The 17405-nt window shown below is 39.4% G+C and overlaps 1 protein-coding gene across 4 annotated transcripts in view; it reads right to left on the bottom strand.

Moving 5' to 3' along the window:
* Positions 1–11517, bottom strand: part of TNIP1 (TNFAIP3 interacting protein 1) — a 61333-nt gene extending 49816 nt beyond the window's left edge. For all 4 annotated transcript variants that reach the window (XM_063292183.1, XM_063292185.1, XM_063292184.1 and 1 more), the window contains exon 1: positions 11386–11517. The gene's annotated coding sequence lies outside the window, so the exon portion shown is untranslated. The remainder of the gene's footprint in view (positions 1–11385) is intronic.
* Between the last annotated feature and the right edge of the window lie 5888 nt (positions 11518–17405).

The raw sequence follows: 17405 nt of genomic DNA, 5'->3' as shown, positions 1-17405 counted from the left end.
GAAGGGAGAGAGAGGCAACACACCCCACCTAGCTCTATCCCCTTTAAACATTTACTATGGGATTGGGGTTTGGCTGAAACCTAGAACAACCAAAACTTTTTCTTTCTGCTGAATTGTAACTGATCTAAAATAGTTTAGCTGAACTTCCAGAATGAGATAGTTTGTTCTGGGCTGAAAACAAAATCTATTTCCCATTTAGGAATTATACCGGGAACAGAAGGTCCTGACTCACGTTCTTATATCCACATAGCTACTTATATCCACTACTGCAATCTGCTGCACACCTTTGAAGACTATGCAGAAACAGCAGGTGGCCCAAAACGCAGCAGCCAACTTATTGGTGGGTGAGAGGTGCCATAGTCATACTGTGTATCACTGGTGCTGTGGGCCCTGCATTGCTTCCAAATACAATTCAAAGGGCTAATGTTAACCCATAAAGCCCTATATGGCTTGGCTTTTAGGTAACTGCAGAACTGCCTCCTCTAAGTGGAACTGACTCATCCAGTATTTTTTTCCCAGGAAAAGTTGCTACGTAATTCTTTACTAGTAATGTGAGTTTTAGCCAGGAACAGTGTTCTTCTGTAAGGACCCCTATTTTATAGCATAGTCTCCATCCTGAGGTTAGAAAGGCACCCACTCTGACAGTATGCCAGAAACTAATTAAATGTGACTTTCTCTGGAGAACTTTTGGAGGAGGATGGAGTTGGTGCCATCTGTGACTATTGACTGACTAGAATGTGCCACATCTGTATGATGTGACGAGTTTTATATGCTTATGTAGTTACATGTTTTAAAATGTTAAGCACTGGGGTCTTCAGCTGATTACAATGGCGTACAAAATAACCAAATACTGTAACCAAATAAATAAGAACACTACATATACTACAAATTATCACATCTATGGCAAACATTCATTTTTGGAGTGTTAATATGAATATTTTATAATATAATATAAAATATCATAATAATGTTATTAATAATATTGTTTCTATTTCAGTGAGGCCTGTCTATCCAAATGAAGACCTTATTAAATTCAGTTTAACTGTAGATATTCTCAGCCTAAGGTAAATCCTTGCCTTCAGATCCCATTCAGATTTTCAAGGGAAAGCACAATTGTATCCTGCTTGCTTTATATCAATTACTGAACACAACCATAGCCTCATGAACCAAATGGTAGAAAAAGAACCCCTTTATCTGCTTGGCACATGGCACATGTCTCACTTTGCCCAGCGGAGAAAGCAGATTAGAGAGCAGTGTATAGATTTAGGTCCAGCTGATAATGAAACAGAAGGCATATCAAAGCAACAAGAAAGAGTCATTGGTTCATGAGTAACATGGCTATTTCTGGAGAATCCCAGCAGCTGACAGGAAGCTGATCGAGAAATATAGTCAGTGTATGTTTGCATGCACAAAGAATACTCAAGTGCTCTAATCTTGGAGCACAGATATCATTTCCCATAGGAAGACGGATCAATGACCCAGAGAAACAAACAACTGAAACCATACAGTCACCTGGGTCTGAAACAATGTGGAATGAATACTGAGTGATATAGCCAACAATCCTTTAATGATTTTGGGAGGTGGGGGAGGGAATCAGCAAATACTTGTACCAGATTAATAATGGAATCCGAGGAGATAATCAAGCGTCAAATCTATATTAACACAGTATTTATTTAGTCATTTTGTTGCAACTGACAGAATAACTGAAAATCAAATGTTCCAGGTATCTCATGGAACAGCAGTTTCTACATGTTTAAAACTATAATGACAACGAAGTATTGTAAAATATTGTACTAATAATGGCCTGCTGTATGGTTGTAACCTGCAGGAACCAAAAATATCCTAATAACGACTAATCTATTTGATAACCTTTATAATCCCATTATAAACTACCATATTTAGAACAATGGATCTTTGAAAAATGGAGGAGGAACCACCATGTTGAACTTAACACACTAAACAATCATCCTACATTATTCACACACCAGTCAAAGAGACAGAGATACTTAATAGACTTAACAGACGAGTACAGAGATAAATTCTATCTATGTGGTCACTAAGAGTTGACCCTGAATTAATGACACTTACTCAATCAATCAGTCAATCACCCAGATAAACTCACACCTGAATGAGTTACTCTTACCCTTGTAAGTGCTTTGGTGCCCCCCAACATTTTTACTCCAGATTCCACTGTTGCTAAATTCATCATTCCACAGTTACAAACTTTGTACTTCTGTAAGTTCATCACTAGCTGATAGAGAATAGATGAGCAGGGGATCCTCAAGGATATGTAACACAGAGTTACTAGCTTTTACAGACCAGTAGAACTTGTTCATGCTACGCTACAGAACGGAGGAAATCCCTGGGCATAAAGCTGAAGAGATTCAACCTATCTTCCTTTAAGAAGCCAAAAGGTGGCATAACCTTATTCTGATGCATGGTGATTCTAACAAGTATGGGATAGCTTCAGAATGGTGCTCACTTTGTTAATGAAGGGCATATATCTCTGTGAGCATCTGTATAAGTTTAGAGCACAAGTTTTAATCCAGTAGATACGTAATAACTGTTTGGATACTATCCTGCAAAATACCCAGCACGGAGACTCTCAGCCTGAAATATAGATTGGTTTACAGTGCAATGATATACACAACTCCATTCAGTTATGCTTATTTCTGTAAGCACTTAATCCACATGACGTTGAAGAGACCAGGATATCATATCTGAAAGCAAAACGCTGTTTTTCAGTAATAACTACAGTATGTAAAAATTATTAACTTTTCTTTAGTAGTGATTTTGATTAATTTAGGATGCCTTTTTAACTGATATAAGACTCTGAATTATGAACTATGCAATGCAGCTAATGAAAGCACTTCAAGTTTCCATGGGAATGCTGATCATGTGATTAAATGCTTTCCATTGAAACTAATTAGGATTTGTTGTCTTCCTATTCATAATAACTTGGAAATAAGCCCACTTAATTCACTAGATCTCATTCCTGAGTATACGAATACATTACTGTCTGCACCTTTAAAGTCCTTAGAACATATTTCCAGCAGCAGGTTGAGAAATATGTTGACCTACAGTAATTATATGCCATCCTAACACCAAATTTAAAGGTCATTCACAGCAAGAAATAAAATAAAATAAAACCTGTTACAGAAATGTAAAAAAAATCTGCACCATCTGCAATACAGAGGGCATCAGTACCAAAAAGGCTCTCACCTAGCAGTGGTATGTGGAGGTCTCCAAAGCCTGGGTGATAGTCACAGAAATGCCTTCAGGTATTCTAGCCTATGCCATAATGGGCCTCAAAGGTCAAAGTCATTACAGATTGTCCTCACTTAACAACCATTCATTTAGTGACAGTTTGGACTTAAAACAGTGCTGGAAAAAACCGACTTGTAACCAGTTCTTATACTTATGACTGTCACAGCATCCCCATGGTCACGTGATCATGATTTGGGCGCTTGGCAACCAGTTCTCATTTATGACCACTGCAGCATCCCATGGTCACATGATCACCCTTTTCAACCTTCTCAGCCAGTTTCTGGCAAGCAAAATCAGTGGGGAACTGCATGATTTGCTTAACGACCACGTGGTTTGCTTAACACCTATGGTGATTTGCTTAACAACTGCCACAAGTAAGGTTGTAAAATCAGGTTGGATTCACTTAATGACCACTTTACTTAACGATCAAAATTCCAGTCCCAATTGTGGTAGTTAAGTGAGGACTACCTGTATCCTAAAGTGGGGCCAAAATGCACGAGGACCCAGTGAAGATGGTTAAACACTGGTATAACTGTGCTCATGACTCCTAATCTTAATTAAGAGTCTCACAGTCATGTGCTGAATTTAGTGAAACTTAGTTCAGCTTGCATCCAGCTCTTTGCCAAAGAACAGTTGCCCCATGCAGACATCCTGGTAGACAGTTCTAAATCCCATTTCCTATGCTACAGAAGCACAGGAGTCCCTACCATGTGGTAAAAATACCATAGACAGAAAAGACTTCTGTGTAAGAGCTCTGCTGGCTTATGCCATAGGGTAACATAATCTAGTACAGTGTGTCACTTAATGTCCAACTGGATGCTCTGAGAAACTCACCAGCCTGGACTAGTGGGTGATCTTCCATTCCAGTCACCTTCCAGCAATCAGTATTTAAGACATGCTGCTTACAATTTAGGAAACAGTAAATAGCTATCAATATCAAAAGCCACTGATATCCTGATTTTCCATGAATCTGTCCAGTCCTCTTTTAGAACCATCTAAACTAGCTACCACTTCCATAACTGTGACAGTGAATTTCACAGTTTAATGATGCACTGTGGGAAAAAGTCTTTCATTCTGCCAGTCACAAATCTTCCCACATTTTTTTTTTAGATTTTTATATCCCGCCTCAAGGGATAAAAACTCAAGGCAGGGAACATACCAAACACAACTTCCTCCTCCTATTTTCTCCACAGCAACCACCTTGTGAGGTGGATTGGGCTGTGAGAGACAGCAACTGGCCCAAAGTCACCCAGCTGGCTTTCAGGCCTCAGGTGGGACTAGAACTCACAGACTCCTGGATTCTAGCCTGGTTTTTTAACCACTAGACCAAACTGGCTCTCTCACATTTAGTTTCATTGATACTTTATTTTACTGAAATACCAATATAGTGAGTATTTTCCTGTCCTATATTTAATCATTTCCTCTAACAATGAACTTTAGTAAGAACTTCTGGAGATCTCTTATAGTTTCATTTTTGGACTTCTGGAACACAGAAGCCTGTTTAATAACCACAGTGTTCAGATCCTGATAGAACTGGTGCTGTAGGAGACTCCAGTTCATTACACCTTCTTGTGGGGTGTTTCTTTTCAGTTTCTCAGTCTAGTTCAGTCCTGGTAAATTCTCATTCAAATTCTACTAAGTTTTTTTGAGATCAGCCAGGATCAGCTTGGTGCCTTGACAGCTATAGCTAGAATTAATAATGACTGTTTTAAAAGCTGAGAGGGAACTTATTTTGAAAGAGACACACACCTTGGCACTGTCAAGAGGAAACACTCCTCCTCCCACTAAGGTCATGAGACAGCGGTGTCTGCGGACTTGTGAAATGCAAGAGAAAAAACCACAAGGTAATTCTGCCCACCTTTTCTCTGCTTCGCCCACTGAAATGACACTGCAGCTTCCAAAACAGGTTTATTATCACCCACTGTCAGCAGCACTATATACACTCAATACAAAACAGGAGACAGTTACAGGGGGATTTTTTCTCCTTAATGTTAGAAAACTGGGTGAGGGTAGGTGGATAGGGTGATGGCAAATAAGTGATCCATGCTGTTTACCTGCTGGGATAAGATTACAGAATCTACTAAAAGGTATTGGGTGAATCGTAGTAGGTCAGCCAGTGTTTCCTAATACAGGTATTCCTAATACCTAATACAGGTATTCCTCACTTAACGACCACAATTGGGACTGGCAACTCCATCGCTAAGTGAGATATCGAATGACTGTGATGGAATTACGACCTCACTTCTGCTGTGATCATTAAGCAAATCACCTGCAGTCATTAAGCAAGACATCACATGACCACAACTTGTGACTTTACTGCTGGCTTTTCTGTTGACTCTGCTTATCGGAAGCTAGCTATGAAGCACACAAATGGCGATCATGTGACCACAGGGATGCTGCAACAGTCATAAGTGTGAGGACCAGTCATAAAGTTACTTTTTCAGCACCGTCGTAACAACTAAACAGGGCAGTGGTTAAGCAAGGACTATCTGTAATAGGAACTGAAAACGTCTTATTCTCTCTCAATTAGATTATTTTAAAAGACCACTCTGCAAGAGAGGAAGCCAGGAGTAAATATGTTGGTAAAATAACTTGCAAACTAGGCAAACTGCATTTTCACAAGTGACAACCTCTGGATTTATTCAGGTCTGTTAATATACAGATGCATTTATTTTTATTCTGAGCATACTAACACCATTTGAGTATTCATTCTGTTTAAAACCATTATTGTAATAGTGGCCTACCACTGTTAAACCACAATTCCAGAAACTCAGACACAAAACAGTCCTGCAGGTTTTTAAAAAGAAGACTTTCCATGATCTTAGCTCAAGTGCTGCCTGAAATAATGATCTTGATGGCCATGTTCATAAATTAAGCAAGGGAGTAAATACTGCATGTGCAATCAGAGAAGTTGGGCTAGATGCTACTGCCTAGATCTCCAAGTTTTTATAGAGATCAGGATATACAATACTTACTTATCATTACATCTAAAGATCTATCATTCAGTATTTACCATGTTGAAAAAGGAATTGATGATACAAACTAGCTAAATATACAATGTACTTTCATAAAAGGTACACTAATGACTTCTTTATTATATGAGACAAGACAACAGAATTAAAAATTAAAAATTATTAAAATTATTTTTTTAATTTTAAGCAGGACCCTCAACATGCAGTAAAAATCACTTTACCAGGGACCATCTCTTTTTTTTTGGTAAGAGAACAGACACAGCACAATATTAAAACCACACCTCTTCTTGCACCCAGAGCACCTCTCATTCTCCAAAATTATTACAAACAGTCCATAGGTGCTTCTAGTAAGTTTGTTAATGGTTACCTTCAAACCATCGCTATACTTTTGCACAGAGTGGTCCTCTGTGTGTGTGTGAGAGAGAGCCAGTTTGGTGTAGTGGTTAAGGCACCAGGCTAGAAACTGGGAGACCGTGAGTTCTAGTCCTGCCTTAGGCACAAAGCCAGCTGCATGACCTTGGGTCAGTCCCTCTCTCTCAGCCCTAGGAAGCAGGCAAGGGCAAACCACTTCTGAAAAACCTTGCCAAGAAAACTGCAGGGACTTGTCCAGGCAGTCTCTGACAATCGGACATGACTGAATGGATAACACACACACACACACCTGTGTGTGAATATGTATAAATACACACACAAATACACAAGTAAGAGCAGAAGTCCAAACTATTTCGTTTCATCCTGACTTTTTGCTTTTCTATTTACACTTTGGTTAGAATTATACAAGTTTCAGTTCTGTGTCTCAAGACTGCAGAGGTGGTCCTGGAACTCTATGGGAGCCTAACCACTTCCAGTACAGGTAACCAATACAGGAGTTCACTCAAGGTTTACAATAAGGAGCTGGTGACTTGGCTCATATAGATACTAAACCATAGTTTAACCACAGACTACTGAGTAAACCACAGTGGCTAGGCTCACACAACACGCTAAAACAAAATCAAACAAACTGATGTATGAACAGATTAGACAGATTCTGGGAGATTCCATTAGAACAACGGAGTAATCCCATCTGGCATTCTGAAGAAGTTCTGTGCACAACTGAACATTACTAAAACAATGCTGGCTCCTTGGAGATATCAGCATGTTTAGCACTGATATGTGCGGAAGAAAAACCTTTCACATATATCTTGGCCTCCACGTGAGCCAAGAGCATGATAATGCAAGTTCTAGCTCAAGTAGAAGCCAACATATATATGTACTGCAATGTTAATTTGTACATGTACAAATTACATGTACACACCGGGGATATGCCACATAATAACCCTTTCTCACAAACCTACTTCTTTATCTTGATTTCCATACTCTGTAGACAGAGTCACTGGTCATGGTTTCAGTTTTTTTTTTTTTTAACTGAGCCTTTCCCCATAACAATTTTATCCCAACTCTACTGCTGAACATAAGCTTACCTACTGTATGATTCCAACAGCAAAAGAGGAATTGTTGTTGTTGTTTATTCGTTTTGTCGCTTCCGACTCTTCGTGACTTCATGGACCAGCCCACACCAGAGCTTCCTGTCGGACTGCAAAATCCTTTTAAAAAGGCTTTCTTTCTACTCCTTAAGAATTAGGGGTGTGTGTTTTTTTTTAATTCAACAATGATATACAGATAATAAAGTTCTGTGAAAGTCAGACACTGCTAAACTAAAAGCAGTTTTTTGAGAGAGGATGGATAGTGTCTTTGAAGAAAATGAATTGCTTTTGAGACTGATTGGAAAAGTTCTAACAGTAATTAAAGAAAAATCTTTGGAACCAACAGAATTCTGAAACAGCAATACCAAGTCTTCTAATTGGCAAAAAGTTGACTCTTACCTTCATTCAACTCAATATAACCTGGAACACAAGGATACCTCCAACAGAAAGTTACTCAGAAGTGAAACTTTCCAAGATTATCTCATGAAAAGAAAACTAAAAGTGATTTTAGCTTTACTTACAGGAAATCATTGATACACAACTCAAAAAGTAACATTCCATCAATTCCATTCCCAAAATAACTGTTTAAGTAACCTCTTGATTGTCCAAAAAAAAGGAATTTGAGAACACCAAACTACGTTAGGTATAAATATATCAATAACACCACTGTTATTGTCAGTGAAGAAGTCATATTGACATGTTTATTATTAAGTATGCACTGGGAGAACTGTTTACATGCCAAATTCCCATGACCAGTACTATATTCTTATGAGAAGCCCATTTGGCTATCATGCAGCCTGAATGCCAAGAACAAATATAACTTGGGTTAGGGAATGTTCTCAGGCTGAAGATCCTATCTTTATGTTAATAAAGATCTATATGAAGGAACTGTTGATTTCATCAATTAGAACCAGTGAAAGTGCATCTACATTCCCAAAGATATTAGAATAATAAGTAAAAAATTCATCAACATTTGCAGAGGTGTGGTTGCAACTTTTGATACAATATGGTTAAACAACAGCTTCATAATGATGAACAATTAGCCTACGGACTTAGTCCATTATATAGCTGAGTAGCTAAACATCTGGTCATAATGCTTATTACCTTGCAAGGATTTGGAAAGAATGTTTCCAGTCCAGTATATTGATCATTTCAGCAAATTCCCATGTGGAATATAATACAAGGAAAAAGTTTTGATCTGTTATGATGCATTCAGTAACGATTATAAAAAGAAAGTAATGTGATAAGGATACAATTTTCGTATCCTTTTTTTAGTATCATTTTATACTATACACTTTGACAGCCAAAAGATTTTGGCAACAAATAACTATTGGAGCTAAGAAGGCAATCAACTAGTAAAATTTCCTTTGCTTATTAATCCATTATTTCATTTTCTGAAAAACTGAGTTTAGTGTTAGTAATTATTTTTAAAGAGATGAGGTTTAAATACCTGTTTTGGCTCTTGTTCGTTTTTTTTGTCCACCAGCGAGTTCCATAATCACAACACAGATATCTTTGAATGCATTCTAGATGATAGCTCTGTGCAATATTCATGCAACTACGTTGTTAATAAAAGTTTGCAGAATCTGCCTGTGTGAATTGATCTACCATCAGGCAAAAACATTTTGGACATGAAATTTTATCACTAGTGGTGAGCAAATAAGGATCAAGAGACCCAAGCAAACATTCTTCAAATTTCTATTACATGCCTGAAAAAAAACTGAAAGATATGAACACAGATTTCCAATCAGTTTTATGCATCATTAGAGGACAATCCCAAACAATCTGTTACACTTGATTGGTAACCACTAGTTGGTTTCACACATTATGCTAAACCATGGTTTTCAAATCAAGTGAATACTCTAAACCTAAAACAAAACAATAGGGAAATGTGTGTTTATACTTATTCTCCCTTATTCTGAGAAATAAATATACCAGAGAATGAGAAATTGATCTGACAAACCAAAGTGACATAACTGAAAAAGAATTGGGCACTTGTTATAGTAGGTGATAGCAACTAGCTAACTCTGGATTATCCCTGCCCTCCCCCCAAATCTAACCAGATTCAGATCTAATTAATTAGTATTGAAAAGGAGATCACAAGAAATTCCAGGGATATAGGCTAGACTGAAAAGTAAAAGTAACACACACACACTCCAAAAATAGTAGTAGCAAATCACTACTGTATTGTTACCAAGAAAACAATGTAAAGATCTACCTGCTTACACTGTTTTCCAGTTTCCCAAACTGAGGCTAGATCAATGTCCCTCCTTCAATCTGAAAGAGGTTTTATTTTTACTAATGAGATTCAGCTTTAATTCCATGCTCACTAGAAGCCATTCACAGACTGTGGTCACATGACATACTAACCAACCAGCAATTGACTTCAATCGGACTTACCCAACCCACCAAGCATACTAGCCACAAACCAGCCAATCACATTTTAACATTAATTACATGGATCTAACCTCAGTCTGGGAAAGAGAAGATAAAATATTTTCCCAGGTATCCAAACCTGTAATCTATGGAAGATAGTCAAAATAAAAATACTGTAAACAAATAAAGGAAAGGTTATAATCTTGTGCATGTTTATCTGGGAATGTGCATATTATAAAAAGATAAAGGTTTCCCTTGACATTAAGTCCAGTCATGTCTGACTCTAGGGGGCGGTGCTCATCTCCATTTCAAAGCCGAAGAGCCGGCGTTTGTCCGTAGACACTTCCGTGGTCATGTGGCCGGCATGACTACACGGAACGCCATTACCTGCCTGCCGAAGCGGTACCTATTAATCTACTCACATTTGCATGTTTTCGAACTGCTAGGTTGGCAGGAGCTGGGACTAGCAACGGGAGCTCACCCCGTCATGCAGATTCGAACCACCAACCTTCCGATCGGCAAGCTCAGCAGCTCAGCAATTTAACCCACAGCACCACCGTGTCCCCCATATTATATATGCATATTATAGCTTTGAACAAATAGGTGTATATGAAAAGAATTGGGCCCCAGATGTCAGACATACTGTATCAGTTGCTCCCGAACAAGAACAGTGTTCAGCAAATGAGTCAATAATTCAATTCATTTACATGACATCACAATCTGATGTGATCTTTCCATCCAAGTGCATGAAAGAGTTACCACACAAGAGATCTGACATTTTAACATCAGGGAGAAATATGTCAACAGGAGTTCGGTTGTATACTTGGACTACATTCAATATTAAAGGGAGCATTAATCTTTTTTCCTGATAACCTCAAAGAACTCACTACAGTTACAAGTATCATTGTTTACTACCTGCAATGGTATACGATATCAGAACGGCACGTGATGCTGTCTAACAGAACTATGGACATTACGAAGTGAGGTTTTAAAAAGTACTTTACCAAAACGTGGTCCAAACGGGAGAATTCGGACCTGCCTCTGCATCCCTTACAGCAATACGCTTGCTTATCCAATGCAATTTTTACTTGCCCGATCTTGTTTCGCCCTTATCCCAAAACTCTAAAATACCAGGATATCTGAGATGCACGCCTCATTTTTTTTTTAAAAAAGCTGTGCCACATACAGTATCTCGGGCACGTACCGAAAGTACCCGGGACTCCATCCTTCCCACCTCCTCCTTAAGTTTAAAAGAGACAATGAGCTCGACTTCCTGCAGGGAGTGGGGAGAAGTGAGCTATTCCTACCTGCTAAAATTTTACGGATCGGGGTCCAAACCACTCCCGAACCTCCAGAGCTCTGCATCACTGGCATCGCTTCTACTTCCTCTCCGCTGCCCAGGAGGAACTTTGACTCAGAACCGCCCACTCTGGAATTTCCCTGGTCCCTGATTGACAAGCCGCTCAGCTAATCAGCAAACTTTCCCTCTGCCGCGGAAACAACCCCGCCGGCAGAGGCACAAAAGAGGGGAACTGGCGCGGGGAAGCCCGGGTGGGTTGGTCGAGTTATTAGTGCGTGTGGTGGGTTCTCCGGTTGCGCGAGCCAGCAGTGTGCCTTCTGACGTTATCTCCCGAGTCCGTCCATGAACGCAAAGCTGGGAGCTAGCCGCAACAGTCTTCTGCGTAAACAAGAAATATGGTTGCTTGCCTTTCAGCCTGTGGTATTTTCCTCGCTGATGTTCCCCTTGGGGTTTTGAAGTTTGCTCGGTTTTACGTTTCAGCCTGTTTCTTTCAGCTCCACGCCTTTTCTGAAGTAAAGCACCACGTTCCTTTTACAGAGCGGTTGTAATAAATTGCAATGAGATTTGATCAGAACTAAATCTAGCTAGGGAGGCAGCAGACTGAAGAGCAGTGGCAAAAATAGCAACCATATGATTTCTCCTCTGGCATGAATATGCAAAGTAAATGTAACGTTTTCTTTAAAAAAAAAAAGATTGTGTTAGACATACATTCTGTAGCAATGTAAGCTGCGATCATGATTAATGCAAAAAGGAAGATACACAGGACTGCTGGTTAGGTGTTGTAAACTGGTTTACAGCAGCTTGACATTACAGGACAGCCTTGCTTGGCAATTATATTCAGATCGGGTTTTTTTTGCTTGTGCAAGTATTATGCAACTAGTTCTATTGCTATAGCTCAGCACCACATCAACATGGAATTGTAATGGGGAGGGCCATTTATTTATTTAACAATCTGCATAGGTGCTGACAGCAGCAGAGCAATTGGGAGAGCAATGTGATTAAATGCATTGGGGTAGACTTCTGTACTTTTTCTTTTTGCAAATGCTCATATTGCAGTGGTGAAAAAATCCGCATCTTTCGAAATGCCCTTGTCTGACCTAATATTATAGGGCCCTTGTCCAGGAGTGTTCAACATCATTTTTTTCCCTTGAGTACTAAAGAAATGTTCACATGTGGTATCAAACCCCAAACTTGTGGTCCAAACAATGAAAACTGGAAAAAAATCTTTAAAAAATGGGGAGAATCATTCCAGCCTTTATGTTACAATTTCTTCCCCTCTAGCCTGTCTTCTTTTAGCATCACCCTGTAATATCAAATCTCTGTGATAGCAATTGCTGTAGGCAGTGACTGAGGTAGTACCATATCCCAACAGATTGGCTACGTTCATATGACACACTGGGCCACAGACTGACAAACCATATTTTAGGTTAGCAGGTTATGTGAACCCAGCCTGTATTGTCAATTTACAACTTAGTACATCCTGCAGAATCAGAAAATATAAGCTAATCAGTTTAAGTGAATTATGGGTGACAACACTGTATGATTAATGCATTATGAGCATTGTATTGTGAGGACTCTGTGACAGAATTATACTGTGGAGAAATGGGAGATTTGAGAAAGGGAAGGAAAGCAAAAGCAAAACAGCTCTGTAGGAACCAGGGTTTTTAACAGGGAAATGATTTGCTCTTCAGGAGATGCAGTGTTGTTAACATGCACTCAACTCTCTTTTAATTGTGTGTTTCACTGGGTGACCTTGAGCAATCTTTCAGGCTCAGCTAGGGGTGTCCACATGGCACAGTAATAAAAGTCAAGATGGCAGCCGCAACAGGGTGATTGAGATTCTCCCTTTCCTTAGGTGTAGCTTTTTGACCATACCCTGCAGAGACCCCTGGGCTCACCCCGGTTCATGACTCCAATAAATTACTCCTGGAGAGAGACAGCCCTAGGCAGAAGAAAGGGCTCCTCACAGAAATATGTTAGGAAATAATTTTTATTCTGTAAGGAACAACATATATCAACTTGTACAATTGTTTGTCTCTCAGATTTACGTAATTCAGCCCACTCCGGCCACCGAGCTGCTGTTTGTTGCAAGGGAAAGTTAAGCATATCACTGAAATTCAAGTAGGTTATGCCTGACTTCAGGAGAAAAAAAAACATTATTCAGATGTCATCTGTTGTTGTTTTTTAATTCCTGAGTATTTTTCCTGGAAAAAGCATGTTTCTTGTTTTAAAAAAAAAATCCAAATCCCTTTTCTACAGTGCAGTTTAGGCAGCAGTTTCTCTAGTAACACTGAACAGACCTTGCCTAGTAATACGTTCTTTGTCTGAGTAAGTAAGAATTGGTCCCATTCCCGTTAACCCTGTGTACACAAAAAAGTATAAGAAAAGCCATGCTACAACCAAGGTTGTTGAGTATTTTCCCTCAGGAACCAGCCAGAAGTCACTGCAAGGCCACCAGCAAAAGAGGAGTAAAGGGCCACTCGAGTGCTTCCAATGAGCCATTCCAATGAATAGGCACCACTGAAAGTTCTCCCTTCCATGAAATTTTGAAGGTACAGTAGGTACTAACTAGATCTCGGCTGCAAAATTCCAGATGACCGCTTATAGTGACTGGGCAGGCCACAAAACCCTACAGCCGGCCTGCCAGTCCCAGCTCAGGCTCGACAGAGATGCTGACTTTAGCATGCAGCTAAAAAGAATTCCGCCGCCTCCCTTTCCAGATGGAAAAGCTTTTGTTCTTTTGGAAACTGCAGTCAGAACTCGCAAGAGGAAAGGTTCGAGGATAGGGGGATGCAGCGGTAAGATCCTCTCCAACATCCGATTAAACTTGGTATTTGCAGGAATTGGCACAGGTAACATCTGATCCAATGCTAGTCCATTGTCTAGAGGAAGAAGAAGAAATTAGCTAACATGTTGCATGTAATTTCTCTTCTAGGTCTGCAGGTTAATACTTTATTGTCTCTGGTAACTATAACTGTATCTAAAGTCAGTATTGTGTGTGTTTTTGTGCAGCTTAGAACCTCTTTATGTCAGGGTTGCCACAAAACTATTGGCAGGCCAATATCATCCTTTTAGGTCTGCCCAGAGCCTTGTATTGTCCTTTATTGTTTTTTTATGGGAGATCTGTCTATCTGAGATTTGAATAACTATATTTTTATTTCCTTTGCCAATGAATATTTTACCTATGAATGAAAGAGGGTTTTTTTTCTAAATCCTTTTTTTCTTTGATTCTATTTATACGTCTATCCATCTTCCAAAGGAGGGGCTGATTTACCTAGTCACAGATTTCAATACAAAGGGCCAAAAGATGGTGCTGTGGAATTTATTTCATTTTTTCCTCTTTTACTTGCCCTAAGCTAGGGGAATCCCGTCTCTCTTGCATCACAGGTTTAGGGGGAAGGATGGCCACTAGAGGCATTCCCTGGAGAAGAGGTGGCACAGCAGCAAGTACTAAGCCATAACATGTAGGCAGCAGTAGCTCAGGTGTGTTGACCCAGGGGGCTTCTGGGAGAGGAGGGTGAGACCTCCAACCATTTCCTCTACAAGCTCAACCCTGATGCTATAGCACTAGATGGCAGGAAGGAGATACTGTACGGAAAAGCTAACTCGTTGCTGTCATCTAGCAGCCTCTGGATTTCGCCTAGTAGCTCAATTTAAGAAATGGAAGTGGGTGGCCATGGTTGTATCATGTGGCAATGAATTCCATAGTTTAAGCAAGTTTAAGCAAGCTGGCTGGGAAATTCTGGGAGTTGAAGTCCACACATCTTACAGTTGCTGAGGTTGGGAAACACTGGTTTAAACTATGTATTATGAGCAGTACTTTATTTTCTCCCATTGTTCAGCTTTACTGGATGAACGCCTGTTGTAGTGCTGCAAGAGAGAAAAATAAATTTCTCTACTCTCTGTCATATGTATAATGTTACGCACTTCTGACAAGCTCCCCTACACATCTTTTTTTCTAAATTAAAATGGCCCAAATGCCATAACTTTTTCTCATGGGAAGTTAGTCAAGTCTTCCTGATTATTTTAGTTTGCCCTTTTTGTACTTTAACTGATCTTTGTTTTGGAAATACGATAATGATAGTATTTCAAGTGTGTCTTTACTGTCAAACTGTAGGAAAGCATTATGACATTTCTTTTGAGATCATTTTCTATGAACTAATATTTTCTTCCCTGATTTGTGAAATCTGTGATTTTTGCTCTTCACGCAACAAGATACTTCAAGACTTTCTCACAAGTTGGTTATACTGTTTCCCAAAGATAACTTATTATAAGAGTACAGTAATTTGCTTCCAACTCTTGCTGGAGTCATTTCTATTTCTGAGGCAAAAGTTATGGGAGTTTCAGATAACTCATTTCCTAAGTACAGAATTGCCAATAGAGGTGGGTGGGTTGTTCTTATGCCTTCAACTGCTAAGATACAAAGATCAAAGTCTAATAAAGGTTTGCTCAGACCTCATTACAATACAAGATGTGCAGCTCCTGCTGAATACGACAGTGATACTGCTTTATGGTATCTTCTAAAGCAGTGTTTCTCAACCTTGGCAACTTAAAGCATGGCTGGGGAATTCTGGGAGTTGAAGTCCACACATTGTCAAGTTGCCATGGTTGAGAAACACTGCCGTAGAGTAAGCATCTTTTCATCCCAGAGGATCATTTTGTTCCACCTTAGATGTACTGAGGCATCAGTAGCCAGAATTTCCCACCATTTGAGACTTCAGTTTCCTGAATGTGGCCATGCTGTCAGTCACTCTGGGAATACCTGGAGGAAAGCTGGGAAAGCCTGTTCAGTCTAAAGAACCAGGTTTATGCTGCAATCAGTATATTCTTACAGGTTCCTCCATCAGTTTCTGAGGAACCATAAACTGGCCTGTTTCATCATACTTTACACTTTAAGTTCAAGACCTAAAATTGTTGGATGGAGAATGCATTCAAGCAGCTACTTTAAGCAGTCTGTGCAACCATGGGGAATTTGTCACAATGTATGGCAGCATCCAGTAGAACTTGACTGATGTCAAGAAAGCTAAGCAGGTTCAGACCAGATTAGTATTTGGATGGGATACTACCAAGGAACCGCAGAACTGCAGGCTAGAGTGGGAAGCAGAAAAAATAACTCGGAAGAAGGAAATGTAAAATCACTTCCATACTGTTGCCAAGAAAACTACATGGATATGTAGTGTCAGCAGGAGCGAAGCATGAATCAACAGTCACGATGCTATTTACTTTGCTATTACTGGATGAAAACACCAAGTCTATCCCCACTGAATCATGCAAAATATTTGAATAAAATGCAATATCAGGAAATTATTCATTATTATATGAACAGTCTATCCTTTCAAATTTACTGGGGCACAGTAACAATCAGAACAAATTGAACAATTAACCCAAAGCTTAAAACAACTCTTGTTACAATGGCTTATATCATGTGTGTCAGTCTCTTTTTAGGCAGATTTGTTTGCAGTAAGATTTGTCTTCTAGCTGTCTTTCCCAGATCAACAGAGGTCAGAGAGGACTATAAATAGTATAAGGGGAACCTAAAGTTTGTGTTCATACAACATGCTCAACTTGATTACTGCATTAAATTTCTAGGTTTTCACAATACGGTATATTGAACCATAATGTGCCCAGGCCTGGGGCCCCAGTGTGCAGGGACCCGCTTCTTGGTTGTGTTAGTGATTTATTTATTTATTAGAATGTATACACGCCCATGTCATTATATAACTTGAGTTGTTTCTTGGCTGCGTGTATTTTTAATTTTTATAATGTTTGTTATTGTTTTTATTCTATTTTAATTCTGTTTGTCACCCAGAGTCACTTGTTGAAATGGGTGGCCATATAAATTGGATAAATAAATAAACCATACCATAAACTATCAAAAAAAGAAAAGAACCGCAACCCAACAGTTAATGCTAACCAAGCTTAGCATGTTGTCTGAATGCAACTGATAAGTAAAGATCTTGTATGAGCACAGCCAATGGGAAATAAGCTTCATACCCGAAAATGTTCTCGTCTTCTCCTGTTTGTCTG

This window comes from Candoia aspera, chromosome 2 (assembly GCF_035149785.1).
Source record: "Candoia aspera isolate rCanAsp1 chromosome 2, rCanAsp1.hap2, whole genome shotgun sequence".
Classification (NCBI taxonomy): Eukaryota; Metazoa; Chordata; class Lepidosauria; order Squamata; family Boidae; genus Candoia; species Candoia aspera.
This window is presented reverse-complemented; position numbering and strand designations above follow the sequence as displayed.